The sequence below is a fragment of the Mastomys coucha genome, unplaced genomic scaffold (genome assembly GCF_008632895.1).
Source record: "Mastomys coucha isolate ucsf_1 unplaced genomic scaffold, UCSF_Mcou_1 pScaffold14, whole genome shotgun sequence".
Lineage (NCBI taxonomy): Eukaryota > Metazoa > Chordata > Mammalia > Rodentia > Muridae > Mastomys > Mastomys coucha.
Genome location: NW_022196896.1, coordinates 72,263,557 through 72,281,679, shown reverse-complemented (window position 1 = coordinate 72,281,679; position 18,123 = coordinate 72,263,557). Strand labels below are relative to the sequence as shown.

The 18,123-nt window shown below is 37.4% G+C and overlaps 1 pseudogene; it reads right to left on the bottom strand.

The window, feature by feature from the left end:
• Positions 1–8,572: 8,572 nt before the first annotated feature.
• LOC116089157 lies at positions 8,573–8,984 on the bottom strand (annotated as a pseudogene).
• Positions 8,985–18,123: the final 9,139 nt, after the last annotated feature.

Below are 18,123 nucleotides of genomic sequence, written 5' to 3'. Positions count from 1 at the left end.
ATACTACTAGTGATGTATTATTTTGAAATATACAATTAATATGTTTGGAGTTATTTGAAATTTATACTGAGAAAAATGTATGTATTTTCATTATTGCTGTAGACAAGCACCTACAAAACACTGTTAAATTGATTGTTGTTTTATATCAAACAACTTTTATAGTACTCATTTTTATTGTTATAATATTTTATAAATTTTAAGGAATATGACAAAAAAGATACTGTAGGTATTGAAGAGGGGGTCTCTGGGAGGAGTTGGGATACAAAAGAGAAACAAGGATGTGATTTAATTTTATTTACTTAAAATATGTTTTTAAATGTTAACAAATTCAGACAAATTGAAATCATGTAACTTTTCTCATCAGAATGCAATAAAAGTTAAAAAAAATAAGACAGCATTTTCAACAAATGGTGCTGGCTCAACTGGCAGTTAGCATGTAGAAAAATGCAAATCGATCCATTCCTATCTCCTTGTACAAAGCTCAAGTCCAAGTGGATCAAGGACCTTGACATCAAACCAGATACACTGAAACTAAAAGAAAAAAAAGTGGGGAAGAGCCTCAAGCACATGGGAACAGGGGGAAATTTCCTGAACAGAATACCAATAGCTTATAGTCTAAGATCAAGAACTGACAAAAGGGACCTCATAAAATTGCAAAGCTTCTGTAAGGCAAAGGACACTGTCAATAGGACAAAATGGCAACCATCAGACTGGGAAAAGATCTTTACCAATCCTATATCTAATAGAGGGCTAATATCCAATATATACAAGGAACTTAAACCATCATTTATCTGTAACTTTATTATATGTTTTTATCCATGTCTTGTAGCTCAATTTAATTTTTTCTTTTTTCATGAAGACATCTATGCCTAATTCTATCTTTTGTGGCTGGGCTTTCCTGTAGATCACAATACATGTTGATAAAAGCAGGCTAATCAAAACAATCTAATAATTTAGACACCCAAAGATAATGTATACACATATGTGGCTATATACATATAATTTATATTTACTGTTTTCTCAAAAACTCCTAACACAGTGATTGTATGTATACTCATTAAGCAATTTTGGGTTTATTATGTATTTCTTCCTCATAGGTGTTTTGCAGTTACATGCGTAAGAGTTCTAATAATCTAGAAGCCCCAAGAGGAAAAGTCTAGAGTCATTCCTCATTAATATTTTCTTTTATATTTGACATATGTTGGTCCTGATTCAAGTTTAGGATTTCTTTTCTTTTTTTTTCTTTTCTTTACTTTTCCTTTCCTTTCTTTTCTCTTCTTTTCTTTTCCTTTCTACCAATAGTGGCAAATACCTCTGACATTTAATATGTAATTCTCTGTTAAAATAAGTCTAACTTGAGTCAATTTTAGCTGGGTTCATGGAATTTGGCTTCTCAAGATAAGTAGATCTTTCAAAATCTGTACACTCTTATCTTATTCCAAAATGGTTAGCCAGCATATCCTCTTGAAAAATACTTTATGTTTTTCTTAACAGCAAATATTGAGACTTGAAGTTTCTCTTTTATAGTCCATTGGACAGCAATTAATTGCCATGTCATTTTTGGAAATTAAAATTAGCTTTAAATACTTATGCAGAGTTTTTTTGGAAAATGTTATTATTTAAAAATATGCAAATATTAGTGCTTATATTCCTAGTGATTATGAATTGAAATTTGTGAAGTAAAATCTTAGGGTTTTACTTAGAGAAATAAGTAATTGAATTCTTTCTGAGATTAAATCTTCAACATGTGATATATTTGCTGTTGGCAGAGACACATCATAGGTAAGCATCCAAAAGAAGTTGGATCTTGATTAGCAATTAGCTTCTACATACCTCCAGGCTATGCAATTATCCTTAGCAGAGAGAAACAGTATCTGGCTTCATGTAGCTATTGTGTTCTATTTGTATAATTAATATCTAATGTGGTTCAACAAAATACATTTAATTGTATCTGTTATGTTCATGTTACAGTCTCAGGAAGAACAAAGATGCACCATAGCTTTTTATCTAAAATAAATCATAAACAATTTAGAAAGACCAGCACTGACAATCAGAAATGTTAAATGTTTTAATGCCTAAGAGGTGGTTTTTTAAATTGCTGAGTTGTGGTGAAGGCTCTGCCCTGTATATTTAGTGGAACGTTTAAAGGGAGGAGGATGTTCATCACTGCCACGGTTCGTACTTTATTCCCAGTGTTTTGTGCCCTCTAAAATAAGACCTATTGTCTGGTTGCCTTTTAACTGATATAATCCTCACTTGATCCCCAGGGAACAAGTTAACAACCTTTTTCTTATCATTATTTCCTAAGTTAGGTTGCCCGATGATCTCAAATAAAAGATAGTAGGGATGTGTGTTGATCAGCAATGAAAGTTGGGGAAATGTATGCCTGAAAGAAAAGAATGTTGGTTTGAGTATTTTAACAAATATCTGCCAAATATATACTGTATGTAAGATGGTATTTTAGGTCTTGAGCACACAATAATGTTAAACAGATAAAATATATCCTTGTAGGAATAATTTTCCCAGTAAGTAGAGTGTGAATTTGGAGCCTGACTTGTTTCTAGCCTGCCCGTATGGAAATGAGTGGGTTGGAGCTACTGGGCAATAGCTCTTTGGGTCTTCTTTTACCTTCCCCTTTGAAGGGAATTGTTATTACATGGCTGTTATCTTAACTAGAAACAAGTAATTTAAAGCTAATTGGTAATTTACTTCACCCTGCTGCTACAAACATGGATTTACTATTTTCAGAGAGCCAAGAATGCTAAATTTGTGCTACATTTATTATTTTGAATTTTTTAGCTGTTCATACAAACTCAAAGTCCTTTTCTTTAAAATTAATTTAGTTTTTACAATCCATATTTTATTCTCCCAGCCCCCCACCCACCCTCCGACTGTTCCACATCCCATATCTCCTCCCCAGTCCTCTGGAATGCCTCCACTCACTACACTACCTGACCTCTAAACTCCCTGGAGCCTCCAGTCTCTTGAGGGTTAGGTGCATCATCTCTGAATGAACACAGACCCGGCAGTCTTCTACTATATGTGTGTTGGGGGCCTCATATCAGCTGGTGTATGCTGTGTGTTTGGTGGTCCAGTATTTGAGAGATCTCAGGGGTCCAGATTAATTGAGATTTCTGATCCTCCTACAGGATCGCCCTTCTCCTCAGCTTCTTTCAGCCTTCCCTAATTCAACAACAGGAGTCAGCAGCTTCTGTCCATTGGTTGGGTGCAAACATCTGCATCTGATTCTTTCAGCTGCTTGCTGGGTCTTTCGGAGGGCAGTCATAATATGTCCCTTGTAACTAAGGCAAAAGCCATCCCTTCAACTGGACTTCTGGCCAGCTTTGGAGTTCTGCAGAACTGTAAATCTGGGCTGTCTACACAGGCATTTTTTTTTTCTATTGGGTTCCTAAATGAATCCTAGGGGAGTTCTTTATCTCCTCCCCTGCCGCCATCTCAGAATCTTCCATGGTGACTCTACAATTTGAGAAAAAAAAATGTACTTTGGGTAAAATGCTTCTTTTATAAAATGATTTTTACAGCATACCACCCTTTTATTCAGTAATGAGAATCTCAACTTCTGAGATCCTCATGAAGGAAGATCTCTTAATTGGTTGGTAAGATTTTTAAGATCAATTTATAAACTTCACTATGATATTTCAGAGCAGGTCTTTAGTAGCAGGGCAAAAGATTGTTTCATTTATGAATAAATATTTTTTTAGGAAACATAGTAGGAAATTTTATGAACAGAGATGAAATTGCTTTAGAAGCAGAAGGAACATCAAATAAAAATAAGATTGTATAAGAAAAGGAAATTACCAACTTTGGAAAAATATAACAGAGACATTTAGATAGTAAATTAGAAAAGTTGAGATAAATACAGTAACAATTCTGTAGTTGAAAGTGTGTCTACTGAATATGTTAGGAATATAAATGCAACAGTGCATATTTTAAGAGCAACCTATAGAACAAATTAAAGAGCTATAGTCACTGTACAGGATATGCCGACAATGGTTTAATACTGTAATAAGAAGACTTATGTTAATTTCTACACCTTGGTTAATTTTTTACTATGGGAAACCACCTTCAGACAGTTTGTAAGCTACACTTAACATGTTTTAAATGCTCACACACGAGTGAATGTGTAACTGAGGGGAGGCTTTGCTTTTTTATTTAACAAACTTTATCTTTCTCCTCATTTTTAACTATCATTTTTCACATAGCTTATTGCTGAGGTTAAGAGACCAGTATGTTCTGGAGTATTCCCCTCTGGACCCAAATTAATCACAAACAATTCCCACACTCCAATTTCCAACATAGAATGGTCCTTTTTCAAGCAAGACAAAGCGCTGAGGTAACCGAAACTGAATGGGGCAAAACCAGCAGACAATAATAACTTTGCTGCTGTTATTTTACGAGAAAAAGTGGGGAGTCTGTGTTAGAATCAGCTAACACAGCTGGATGGGTTGGTAAATTCTGACAGGAATTGTTAACTAGGGAAGCCAAATCGGGAGTTTTGATCCCTGGACTCTTGGTGTTTTGATAGTTAGACATTGGTGATCAGTCTTAGGAATGAGTCAGGTATAACAAAGTGGTTATATAAGGGAATAGACCTTGGTATCTAGATATAGAAATGTAATTTAAGGGTTTAGCAAAGAGGAAGGAAGGGGAGGGAACCGTGTTTACCATTTCTGCTAGACCCCTTCCCAAATAATATCCTGCCCAAGATGAGGGCATTGTTAATAACATTGTGTGCATGGCTTCCATTTCCTAAGTCTCTAAGTGAAGACAAGAAATTCAGTACTATTGACTTTATTGTAACCACAGTTCTAACTATAGAAGACTCCAAGAATGTACATTTCACTGACATGCAAGTTGATGGAGCTTAGGAGCTGGCACTTAGAACTTCAGCAACTCTGTGATGTTGGGAAGGTAGTTTGCTTTTTTTTTTGTCCCCCCCATAAAGACTGTAAGGAGTTATCTTTTCCTTTAACATTTAGCAAACCACTTTTCCCTCTCAGTAATAAAACCCACATTGGACTTGAATCTTTGCAAGCTGGAAGTAGACGCAAGTTACCATTGCTAAGCAAGAAGCTGTTTGTAATTGATGACAATTTACAAATGAAAAAAAAAAATCATTTTCTCCAATGGTACCTCACTGAGTATGTTAAACACACTTAAGGGCAGGCACCAGACCTAGCAGTAGGTGAAAAATACAAAACAAATTCAATGCTATTTTTCTACATTTTTCTTCAAATTGATTCTTTTGGGCATTCTTTGTCTTACTAGTCCTGTGGTTATGTATTGTGGTTCCTAATTTTGTACTTTTATGGGTTCTGTTTGTGTGTTTCTTGTACTTTCTGTGTTTCTTGAATTCTTTATTTTTATTCTGATTTTGTTGGTTTTTTTGCCTGCCTGTTTGTTTCCTAAAATGAGGAAGGAAAAAGGGGGTGGGGAGGTTTGAAGAATCTGGGAGGAATTGATGGAGGAGAAGTAATGATCAGAATATTTTGTATGAGTATTTTTTAGTTGAAAAATATATGAAAAAAAATTAGCAATCTTTATAGCTCAGTTGGTAACATGTTTGCACACGATTGAGTAATCCATACTGTTCTATCCCTAACTGCATAAACTGTAGATGGCAAAATACACTTGTATCCCAGCATCTCTGAGGCAGAGGCAGGCAGGTCAGAAATTCAACATCAGATACATGGTAGATTTGGAGGATAGATTGGGTTACATGAGACTCTGCCCCAAACAAAGCCAAGTTTGGATAATGGTGTAGGAATAAAACAAATTTCTATACCATTATCCAAAAAATATTTAGAACTGACTTTTCCCCTCTATTTGTCAAAGGAAAGAGTTTTAATTTATTTTAGTTCTATTTTTCCTTTAGAGAAAGAGTAGGCACAAGCTCTGGTCCCTAACCCAGAATCTATCTCCAATTGATAAATACTTCCTAATGAAAAAATATTTTTTTGCCAAAAGAGTCTCAGAAGTATACAAGCCATTCTTAAGGGCAGGTCCCATGCTCAGGGGGAGTACATGGAACTGAATTTGACAAGTGATTTCTAACTTTTGCTCATTAAAAATAAGGGAACAGAAAACATAAGGGTGTAGAAGAAAAATGTGAAATATGTATTGGTAATATTTGATGACTGATTTTATAAAAGCAAAGGTGTGGAAAAAAAGAGAAAATTCAACTGCCAGTTGAAAGTGAGGAACAAGAAAAAGAAAGTTAAGGAAGAAGCATTTACCAAGATGGAACACAGAAAGGTCAAGGCTCCAACTCAGGTGAGGGCAGAGCAGAGAAGAGCGCACATGCACTGTGACTCAGGAGAGGGCAAAGCAGAGGAGTACACAAGTGCGCTGTGACTCAGGAGAGGGCAGAGCAGAGAAGAGCGCACACGTGCTCGGTGATTCTTTACAAAATAGAAAGTTAAGAAAACAGGTTTCAAAAATAGATTTTACACTAGTTCTTATGTAATTATTAGATGATTTTATGCAGTGAGAATTGAGTGTCTTCACAGCAGGCATTCCTGTGAATGCTTGTAGCCTGGTTGAAGCATGTATGACCATATGACCATATTTGAATATGATTTGGTTAAACGTACACTGTGAACCAAAGATAAAGGCTTAATGATAAGAAAAACGGAGCCAGCAAAATGGCTCAGTGAATGGAGGATCTTCTACAGATTTGAGACCTGGGTCATATATGGTGGCAGGAGAACTGACTCTCACAAGTCACCCTGCACGCATTGTGGCACACACACACAGCCACACAAATAAGTCAATAAATAAGTATTTTAAAGAGAAAGAAACAGAGTAATAAGAATTAGAAATATTTTCAATAATCTGAATGCAATACTAGTTTGTAGAGTCTTTTTTATGTTTACATGATGCTAAGTTTATTTTCTATCTTTTTCCCTTGGCAATCTGTCAAAGATTGTGCCATTTAAGTGGCTTCAATTGCAATGTCCAGTAAACATCCAGTTCTTGGTAAAAGAAATTTGAACACTGACAAATTTCCAAATCAACTCGTTCAGGTCTTTGGAAAGTTATCAAAGGCTAACAATAATCAGAAAAAAAAACTCAATAATTAATGAAAAATTACCTCCAATAAATATATTAATCATCCAGCATTCATAATTATCATGGAAATTCCAATTAAAATTACTCTGAGGTTCCATTTCACCAGTCAGCATGGTCATCATCAAGTGTCACTGGCTATAGCAACCATATTCCAGGAGAGGCCTTATGCCCAGAAGTAGTTGACTGATACAAAATGGACTCCATTCAGACTTACAATTTTCATTTTTATCTCTGTAGCTTTTTAATATAAAATGGCATAAAGTTTGGTGGTTAGGGTAGTCAGAGATCTTTGGGAAGTGGGGAGAAAAGAAGGAATATAACCAAAATACAATGCATGAAAAAATGTTTATAATTAACAAAAAAAGAAAAAGAATGTCAACCTCAACAACAACAATAACACACACACTGGAATTTTATATTCAACCAAGTAAAAAAATGAAATCTGCATGAATATGGATGGATCTAGTATTATATTATGTGCTGTGACTCAGGTTCAGAAATATTGAACTCATATCCAGCTTATGTGTATATGATGTGTATGATATATATATATATAAGTGGCTTCAAGTGTAGGAGACAGATGAAACTAACCAGAGGTCAAGAGAGAGAAAAAGGGGTGTTGAGGGAGGAGAAGCAGGACACACAAGCCAGGGAAGGAGAAAGCAGACTGGAGGGTTGATGGGCATAAGAGACCAGGGTGATGGGACAGAGAATATGGAAGGAGAATCAGTATAAGTAAATTTTGTTTGAAAATGACATAATGAAACTCACTACTATGTATAGTATTTGATATTTTTTAATTTTTAATTTTGTATTGATCCCCTGTGAATTTTACATCATAAACATTAACCCTTGCAATTACCTCCCCCCCACCCCCACACACACTACAAATAAAATAAAATAGAATAGAATAAAAAAATCTTGTCGTGGAACCTGTAGTATGTCACAGTGATTGATATTTTTGATTGACAAAGAAAGTGGCTCAGTATCAGGAAAATCCCAGATCTTGAGTACAATCCAGAAGTCAAGTATCTCCAGGCTCTATGTTATGTAAAATTTGACTGGTTAATAAAGAGCTGATGAGCCAATTAGCTGGGCAGAGGAGAATAGGGTAGGACTTCCAATTCCAGTCAGGGGGACCAAGAGAGACAAGAGTTGAAGGACCTAGGAAGAGAAGAAGTTGTGAAAAGACCATGTGGAGGGACCAGGAGAAGTTACCATGAGGACACACATGGAGCAGAAGGAGCCAGGGCAAGACTCAGATTGAAGGTAAAAGACCAATGCTTGGGTACTAGGAGCCTAGTTGGGTTAGGATAGCTCAGAACATGCCCAGCTTAGTACATACAGCTTGTTAATAAGAATACCAGGTCTCTCCGTCATCTGCTCAGGAGCTATGCTAGGCTAGAGTAGACATAAAAATGCTCTGTGATTATTTGGGTACAAGTGGGATGGAGAAAAGCACCCCCCAAAAAACTTTTTTTTCCGAGGTAAGAACAAGGTTTAATGCTGCACCCATCAGGTAGCCCCAGTATCCATCCATCAATGTGGAAGCTTCCTGAGCGATGCAGAATTCTTCAGTGTCCAGCTTCCTCAGCATCTTCCCCAGGACTATGCTGTTTCTGAGGCCTTGGCGCGTGATATCATCGAGGCCTGTGGTGGTGGAGGGGCTGCTTAATCGTCCTTCTTAAACTTGACATTGATGTAAGGTACCCAGTCCAGGATCAGCCGCCAGTCTGTGGCCCACACCAGTCCCACGGCACCCACAGTGCCCCACATGCTGGCTGTGGGAATCCAGTTTTTGGCCAGTTCCCGGTAGCGCGGGCCTAGAAACCTGCTCAGCATCGCTGCAGGGTCTCAGTACTCAGGGTGACCCTGTTCCGCTGCCCTGGAGCACTACGGTGCCCCAAAAAAACTTTTACAGATTCTGTTCATACTGAATATGTTCTCTGACAGTAATGAAATGAAGTCAGAAGCTAGTAACAGTAGATCTTTATAAATTGCATCTGTAAATAGAAATTAAGCAAAAAGCTGTTGAAATAAGTCAAAAGAGAAATTAAATAATACAGAAATAAATGACATAAAAATATATCAAAAACTGTGTAGGATTCAGCGACATGGTGTTCATTGGGAAATTCATTTCTGTATTTCTATATTCTATATACTTACATTTAGGAAGAGGAAGGAGTTCACATCATTAAGTCAAACTCCCACATTATGACACTGAAATAAAGACAAATTAAATTCAAAGGAATCATGTAAAAGAAAAATTAAGATTAAAAGAAATTTAGAAACAAATGTCATGTGTCTAGAATTGTAAGCATGGTCAACATGGCCTGGGACTCAGACTATGGCTCTAGGGGATGGTGTTGCCTCAGATTTGATCTGCAATAATACAAAAGTAAGCAAAATTAAATGCCAATAACAAAATTGTCTTTAGTACAATGAGTGACATAGATGGCATATATGTTGGGTGAAAGGGCTCCTGCATGCAATCCAAGCACTGTGAGAGGCAGAGGCAAAAAAAATCAAGAGTACATTAAATTAGCCCTGTCTCAAACAAACAAGGAACAACAACAACAAAACCACAGAAAACAAAAGTTGGCTATTGGAAAGGTCAGTATGTTTGGCAAAGCTTTACTTAGGCTAATGAAAGGTGAAGGCTTAAATTGTCCATGTGAAATTAAAGAAGTGATTCACTGCTAATTTCTGTTGAATTAAAAAATTACACATTAGATTGTAGCGTGGTTTTTGCTGTTCTGCTTTAAGCTCTGGGCTGACAGTACTACCAGTGCCCATCCAGATTCCCTTGGATCCATGGATAAACAACAACAGCAACAACAACAACAACAACAACAACAACAACACACACACACACACACACACTAGATAATCTTAAAATGCCTTTGCTAACTCAATGACTGGGCACTCCTAAACTTCCCCTGCTACCCTTGGCATAATTGGATAGAGTGGCTATTGGCCACTCCAACCAAAAACTCACATAGTTGGTTGGATTTATCTCCTGCTCCTAATCACACATGATTCTTCAGCCCCAGCAAAACAAAATCACAGAATCTTCACAATCAAAATACTAGTGGCCCTGATAAAAGTCTTAAATCTTCTCTCTGAAATTACACAAGCCAGGCCTCCATCTTCTGCACTGTTCTCAACATTATCTTTCAAGCTCCTACACAACATCCTACAGAGTTCTTAACACTGAATGGATCTTCTAGGCCAAAGTTCCAAAGTCCTTCCACAGTCCTCCCCAAAACATGGTCAGGTTGTCTCAGGAATACCCCACTATGCTGGCACCAATTTGTCTTAGTCAGGGTTTCTATTCCTGCACAAACATCATGACCAAGAAGCAAGTTGGGGAGGAAAGGATTTATTCAGCTTACACTTTCCACATTGCTGTTGCTCACTAAAAGATTGCAGAACTGGAACTCAAGCAGGTCAGGAAGCAGAAGCACATGCAGAGGCCATGAAGGGATGCTACTTACTGGCTTGCTGCCCCTGGCTTGCTCAGCTTGCTTTCTTATAGAACTCAGGACTACCAGCCCAGAGATGGCACTATCCACAAGGGGCCCTCCCTGCTTGATCACTAATTGAGAAAATGCCTTACAGCTGGATCTCATGGAGGCATTTCCTCAACTGAAGCTCCTTTCTCTGTGATAACTCCAGCCTGTGTCAAGCTGACAGACAAAAACCAGCCAGTACATGCAGTAACTTGATGTGACAGGTTGGGGATTTGGATGTCCAGTGGTGGCCTCCTCTTTTCAGAAGAGAAGAGAAGGAGGAAATGGGGGAGGATATGTATGAGTGGGTTTTGGGAGAGGGGGCTGATATTGGAATGCAAAGTGAATTATATATATATATATATATATATATATATATATATATATATACGTGTGTGTGTGTGTGTGTGATATTTAACATATATATGTATATATGTGTGTGTATGTACATCACATATATATACATATATATATATATATATATATATATCACCCTGTCAATAGATATGAGAAAGTTTATTTTTTCCTTTTGTTACATCAATTAGCAAGTGTGTGCTACTTGATATTTCTACATTTAACCTTTAAAAATTCTTCTACATTGTCCTCTATAGTGGAGATGACTCATACCATATTGTCATCTGTCTTTTATTACAATAGTCTTGAATTAAATCTTCTTTATGTGATGAACTGTTAAGTATTATTTTGACAGACTAAAATATGTTTATTGTTTTTACATTTATCTATATATCTATACACCTATCCTACTTCCTCATCTTGTTAGATGAGTTTAAAAGCTTAGTCAAAATGGTCCTCACCTCACTTTTTTCTGACATAGTCTTCAGGAGCAGTTATGTTCTATTGGATCATCTATAGACCACTGATGAAAAAAACTCTCAAATGATGTGTTTAGTTCCCCTTCAAAAGCATGATTGTTACCTTCTGTCAAGTTCTCACTCACCATGTGCACATCTATCTTTAGTAGCTTGTTTAAAATTATCATATGTGGTGGTTTGAATAAGAAGGTCCTCATATTGTATTTTGAATGCTTAGCCATCAGGGAGTGGAACTACTTAAGAAGGAATAAGGATTATGGATTTGTAGTAGGTGTGGCCTTGTTGGAGGAAGTGTGTCATGTGGAATGGGCTTTAAGGTTTTCTAATGCCCAAGCCAGATCCAATGTCTCTTTCTTCTGCTGCCTGAAGATCTGGATGTAGAATTTTCAGCTCCAGCACCATGTCTGCTTGTATGCCCCCATACTGCCTGCATAACAATAAATTAAATCTCTGAAATAGTAAGTAATTTCCAATTATTGTTTTTCCTTTGTAAGAGTTGCTATGATAATGGTGTCTGTTCACAACAATATAACACTGACTAAGAAAGGATATTGTTCCATATTTTACCTTCAGATAACTATGTGCAGATAAGGACATTTTACTATTAATGAAGCTAGCAAATGACCTATGTACAGAATTTTTTAAAAATAATAAACAAAATATTATGAATAGATTATATTACTAGGAAAAATAAATAGATACATGTCTTAAAATAATGGTTATAACCACTGTGAATGGCTAGCCATATGTACAGGCAAGCACAGATATGTCATGCTGATAATTCAACTAGTATAAGTAACATTACCATTTTGGACAGTTCTTTCTGAATAACCAAGAAATTATTGACATATAAAAGCAAGCAAATGAATAAATGCCCACAGTGTACCCCACTGCCTCACAGTTCCTTTGTAATGCTGGTGTGTTAAGGTTTCCCTTGGATGACTGAAGATTTTATGTTTTCTATAATGCACCTTGGATGACTGAAGATTTTATGTTTTCTATAATGCATAGATGAAGCCTAAACTCAGAATTGTAAACAAAATACTCAAATATACTCATTTACTGTCTTATTTATATTTCAGATAATTTGAAACTGTGTGACATAAAGTTAGATTTTCTTCCTTAAGAGACCCTCTTTTTTTTTTTGGTTTTTAGAGACAGGGTTTCTCTGTGTAGCACAGGCTGTCCTGGAACTCACTCTGTAGACCAGGCTGGCCTCGAACTCAGAAATCCGCCTGCCTTTGCCTCCCAAGTGCTGGGATTAAAGGCATGAGCCACCACCACCCGGCTTAAGAGATCCTCTTATGTTGCATGTGACATTTAGAAACTCTGTCGCTATGCATTCATGTGTCATGTGCTAGTAACAACCAAAAAGTTCAGCAAGTAGCCATCCCTTCATTGAGACAGAGACAAGTTGTGGTGCTATCTGATAATCACTTCATTTAATGTTTTTGAAGTACTTACATTTGAAGTGACAGGAGTTTTTTTTTTTTTTTTAATAATCCAAGAGTGATTAATTGGCAATTGAAAGGTTTAATCAAAGGCTCCCGCTTCATCCACGGGTATAGCAAGCCATTCAATTAGTGCTATCTAAGTCTACATGAGACACTTGTTAATTAACAAAAGACAAGGCAAAAAATATATTTTAATTTTCTCAGTGAGAATTGATTGGTTGAAAATAATGTCCCTGTGTCATCAATAGAGTCTGAAAAAAATCTGTGAAGCTCGGCACTTGAAAGAATTTGAATGTGAAAAGTCCCCACAAGTTCATGTGTTTGAACACCTGATCCTCAGATAGCAGCACTGTTTCTGTTTCGGGAGGTTATGGAACTATTGGAATATAGGATCTAGCAGGCCGAGTTGGATCACCGGCGGTAGAACTTAACAGTGATTCCAGACTTTAACGAACTGTGTTGGAAGCTCCTGCATCCACTTCAGCCACCTTGCCTTCTTGCCACAATGGGGCAGGAACCTTTGAAACTGACTGCCGAATAATAAATCTCTGCTCCTTGAAATGGTTTGTCTGGTACATTTTTCATAGAGTGAGAAAAGTAAGCAACACAATACCCAGGCTCCAGTCTCTTTAAAGTCTCTTTTCTATCCTTGGTAGAAAACTGTTCCTTTATCCAAATGCATATCGGTACTGCAAAAAATACTGACTTGCTCTGGACCAGAGTTTCTTCAAGACTGCTGCCAAAGCGACGGAGGCAGCCTCCTGCTGAGTTTTAGGTTGGTTAGAGCTATAGAACAAGATTCTGCTTTAAAAAGATTACAGTTGGGTTGCAAATATTGAAAAGCTGAAGCGCCATCTAATTTACATTACCATCGCTCTGGTTTTGTGCCTTCTCTTAGATGCAGAAATATTCAATCTGAGACCTAAATGTATCTGATTAGCTGTTTGTCGCTGGCTGGCTGATTTTTTTTTTTTTTTTTTTGGTGGTGGTGGTGGTGGGGGGGGTGTTTCGAGACAGGGTTTCTCTGTATAGCCCTGGCTATCCTGGAACTCACTCTGTAGACCAAGCTGGCTGTCTGATTTTAATGGTCACAATTGGGAGCAACCATCTCACGTCCTTTCTGCAGCACTCATTTTGGTGTGTTTCCTTTTTGTGAAAGCCTATTATCTCCTCCACTATTTTTTTTTTACTATTATTAAATTATTGTATTTATTTACATTCCAAAAGTTCCCTCCTTTCCCAGCTCCCACTCCGGGAGTTCTTCACACACACACCCACTTCTGAGAGGGTGCTCCCTCACTGGCCCACTTATTCCCACCTCACCCCCACCAGCATCCCTCTTCCCTGGGGCATCAAGTTTCCACAGGATTAAGCACATCCTCTCCTACCAGGCAGTTCTCTGTAACACTTACCCAGGGCCACCAGCCTATGTTTGCTCCCTGGTTTTTGGCTTATTCTCTGGGAGCTCCCAGGAGTTTATGTTAGTTGACACTGTTGTTCTTCCTATGGGGTTGCTATCCCCTTCAGCTCCTTCAGTTTTTCCTCTAACTCTTCCATATGGGTCCCCCATCTCAATGTAATGGTTGGCTCTAAGTGTCTGCATCTGTCTCAGTCAGCTGCTGGTAGAGCCTCTCAGAGAACAGCCAAACCAGGCTCCTGTCTCCCTGCACAGCATGGCCACGGGAATAGTGTCAGGATTTTGTGTGTGCAAATGGGATTGGTCCCAAGTAGGGCAAGTCACTGGATGGCCTTTCTTCCACTCTCTGCTCAGTCTTTTGTCCCTGTATTCCCTTTAGTCAGGAACAATTCTGGATTAAAAAAAAATTGAAGATGAATAGGTGGTCCCCTGCCTCAACTGGGGGCCATGTCTATCTACTGGAGGTGGTCTCTGTTGCAAGATTTTCCCTGTCCAATCACATTAGGGCATTAAGAGGCCTGTGATTGGACAGGGGAAGGGGAGGCACAGCTAAGAGTTTCCTGGGCTTTGGGGCTAGAGAGGGTTATTATAGGTATAGCCATAATCTCAATTACTAAAAATCTTTGTAATTGTTACAAAGTTAAAGGTATAATTTCTCAAATGGTACATAATTTATTTTGATGCAAAATCAAGGGTTTCATTGGTATAAATTTCTTCTATTGATAGAGAATTTTGTAAAAATAAGGATTAGATCCAGTCCTTCTACAACTGTTATTTTAATCTGATCTGAGATGTTTAAGCCTGTGAGTTTAGGGCCAAATAGCAAATTCATGGCTCTGATTTTATTGTTAGGGTGTTTTCAAGATTTTAGATAGAAATAGCTGAGAGTAGTTAATGGGCAACAGTCCAGATTACTTTACATAGATAGTTGGTTTTCAAAAACCTCAGAAATCCACAGAATGGGACATTTAATGTTATTTATTCACTTGTTGAGACTAGTCTGCTCCTGATAGCTTTCCCTTTCTTGGATTCAAAGAAGAAACTGAGCATCTGTGAGTTATTCCAGTTGTGGCAAGACAGCCACTAGGCAAGAATTGCCTCATTTCATCTACAGACATAATACTGTCCAAAAAAAAGGACACAAGTACAGGTTAGGACAGCTTGGTTCTGCTGAGACAGAATAGGCTAGTCCTTAACATCCTGTTTCTCAAAGTTCTGTCAGGTGATCCTGGGCCAACAGGCTGAAGACCCATGCTCCAACGCTTTGAAGTAGGGAACTGTCTAGGTGATCAGCAGTCTCTATAAACTGGCTAAGTTTTGGAAGATATATTTTGTATTTCTCATATTTCCATGTGATATTAGTCATTCTTGGATTTCTGACAGGGTTGAAAAACTACATAGTCTCCTAGCCAACCCAGGCTATTTATTTTCAAAGAAAAGATTTGATAGGATGGTTTTCAGGTGGTTTTTAGTCTAAAGCCAGGACATAAGTCAGGTGCAGAATTATAGTCTTTTAAGTTAGGAGAGAGGACATTGTTTTATTTTATTGGCAAAAATGTTAGACTGAATGTTAGGTCTATCTTGCACTTTATTTATTACAAAATAGTAATAGTGCTCAATTTATATTTTGAAAGAAAGTGTTTTGTTTTCTTTTTTCTTTTTTTGTAATTAAATAGGAAGGGTGAAATGTTGCAGGATTTTCCCTGTCCAATCACATTACGGCAGCAAAAGGCCTGTGATTGGACAGGGGAAAGGGAGGCAGAGCTAAGAGTGAGAGAGACTAAGAGCCTCTCAGGGGAGAAGGAAGAAGGAGAATGGAGGCAGATGTGAACCAGCATGGCTTGAACCAGCCACAATTGTGATATCATAAGGTTACAATAATTAGGATAAAACTTTTATCATTATTAATTGGCTCTGAAATTATTGTATTGACATCTTGTAAATTGTAATTTTATTGATACATAAATTTGATTAGTTAACTATAAGCTTTAAGAGTTTTTTCTTTTTATTAGATATTTTCTTTACCTGTCATATGATTTCTCCTTTCCCAGTTTCCCCTCCAAAAAACAAACAAACAAATAAACAAAAACAACAAGAACAAACCCCTGTTGCCTTCCCCCTCCCCATGCCTGCCACCTCACCCTCTCTCACTTATTGGCCCTGGCATTCCCCTACACTGGAGCACAGAACCTTCACAGGGCCGAGGTCCTCTCCTCCTATTGATGATCGAATTTGCAATCCTCTACTATACACATGCTGCCAGAACAATCAGACCCACCATGTGCAGTCCTTGGTTGGTGGTTGAGACCCTGGGAGCTCTGAGGGTACTAGTTAGCTCATATTGTTGTTCGTCCTAAGGGGCTGCAAATCCCTCAGCTCCATAGGTCCTTTGTCGAACCAAATACCCACGGAAGTAGTTGCAGAGATTAACTATGGAGCAGAGACTAAAGGAAGGACAAGCCAGCCTAAATATAGCTATCTCCTGAGAGGCTCTAACAGTACCTGACTAATACAGATGTAGAGACTCACAGCCATCCATTGAACTGAGAACCTAGGGTTTTGTGGTGGCTACGTACATATTCTACCACTGACCTCCAAATTTCTTGGAAAATCTTTTTATTTTAATAGAAGAGCTCACAAACTTGCACAGCCTTGCCTTAAACTGGAAACCTTCTTGTTTCATCCTCTTGACAAACTGAGATCTCAGATCTGAACCAAGGGGCCCAGCTGCCATCTTCATTCTAAATGATGGAGAAATGGGGCACCTACATAATTCCTGTTACTTAATAGCTGAACAAGCAGGAAATTAACAGTTAGCTAACATCATCCAGTCAACTGATTGGACATCAAGCAGTGGCAATGTAGGTAAAAAGTTAATTTTCTTTCTTAGCTATTTTACAAAAATCATGAAAATAAAAAAAGTATATAGGAAAGCTAAAGATTACTCATTAGACAGTCAGGGATATGATGGGTTACAGTAAATGAAGAGACTCCCCAAGACAAACCTCTACAGAATTCCCTCCACCTAGGAAAGCCTCCTGTAACAAACTATTTCAAGGAACAAATTTTGTTTTGAGAAGAGTATGAAAGTACAAACTGCAGCAGAGTTTTATCCATGATGGTATATGAAGTAAAATATATAGAATCAGCATTCTTCAGATTCCAGATATTTCCAGATTTCTAGCTTTTTTTGGTCTATTTGTTTTGTTCATTTCACAATTTAAGGACTTTAATATCTGTACATGTTAGTGAATATCCCTTTGGTTATACATATTTATTGTGGAACATTTGAGACTATCACAGGATCCATTGTTTTGAATTGGGCCTGTGAAAAACTTCAATATTCAATGAAAATTCCATTATCATACTGCCATCAATGTGATGCAAACTTAAAGTTATTAGTTCTCAGGATATAACATTTATATAGCTTCATTTTCTTCTGTTGCTTGATAGATGACATCTAGGGAAAACAGGTATACAAATCCGCAAGGACTGTGGAAGTAACCCAAATGTTAAAGGTCATGGGATGATACTGGAAGATCATTCTAATTGGTTCTCTAATATCAAATGGTCAGCCTTGAAAAGATATATACAAATTCCATTATACAGACTGAGCAGGCTGTATTTAAGTATTTGTGAATATATATGTAGATGTCTACATATATATGTATACACATAGAACTTTTGGGGTTTTTTTTCTGGAACATTATAAAGAGGGAAAGACATTTCCTATCCCTCACACTATTTTCACAACAGGCAGTAAAATTACTTTGTTGTTGTTATTATATCACGTTATTAATGTAAGAAGTGAGATT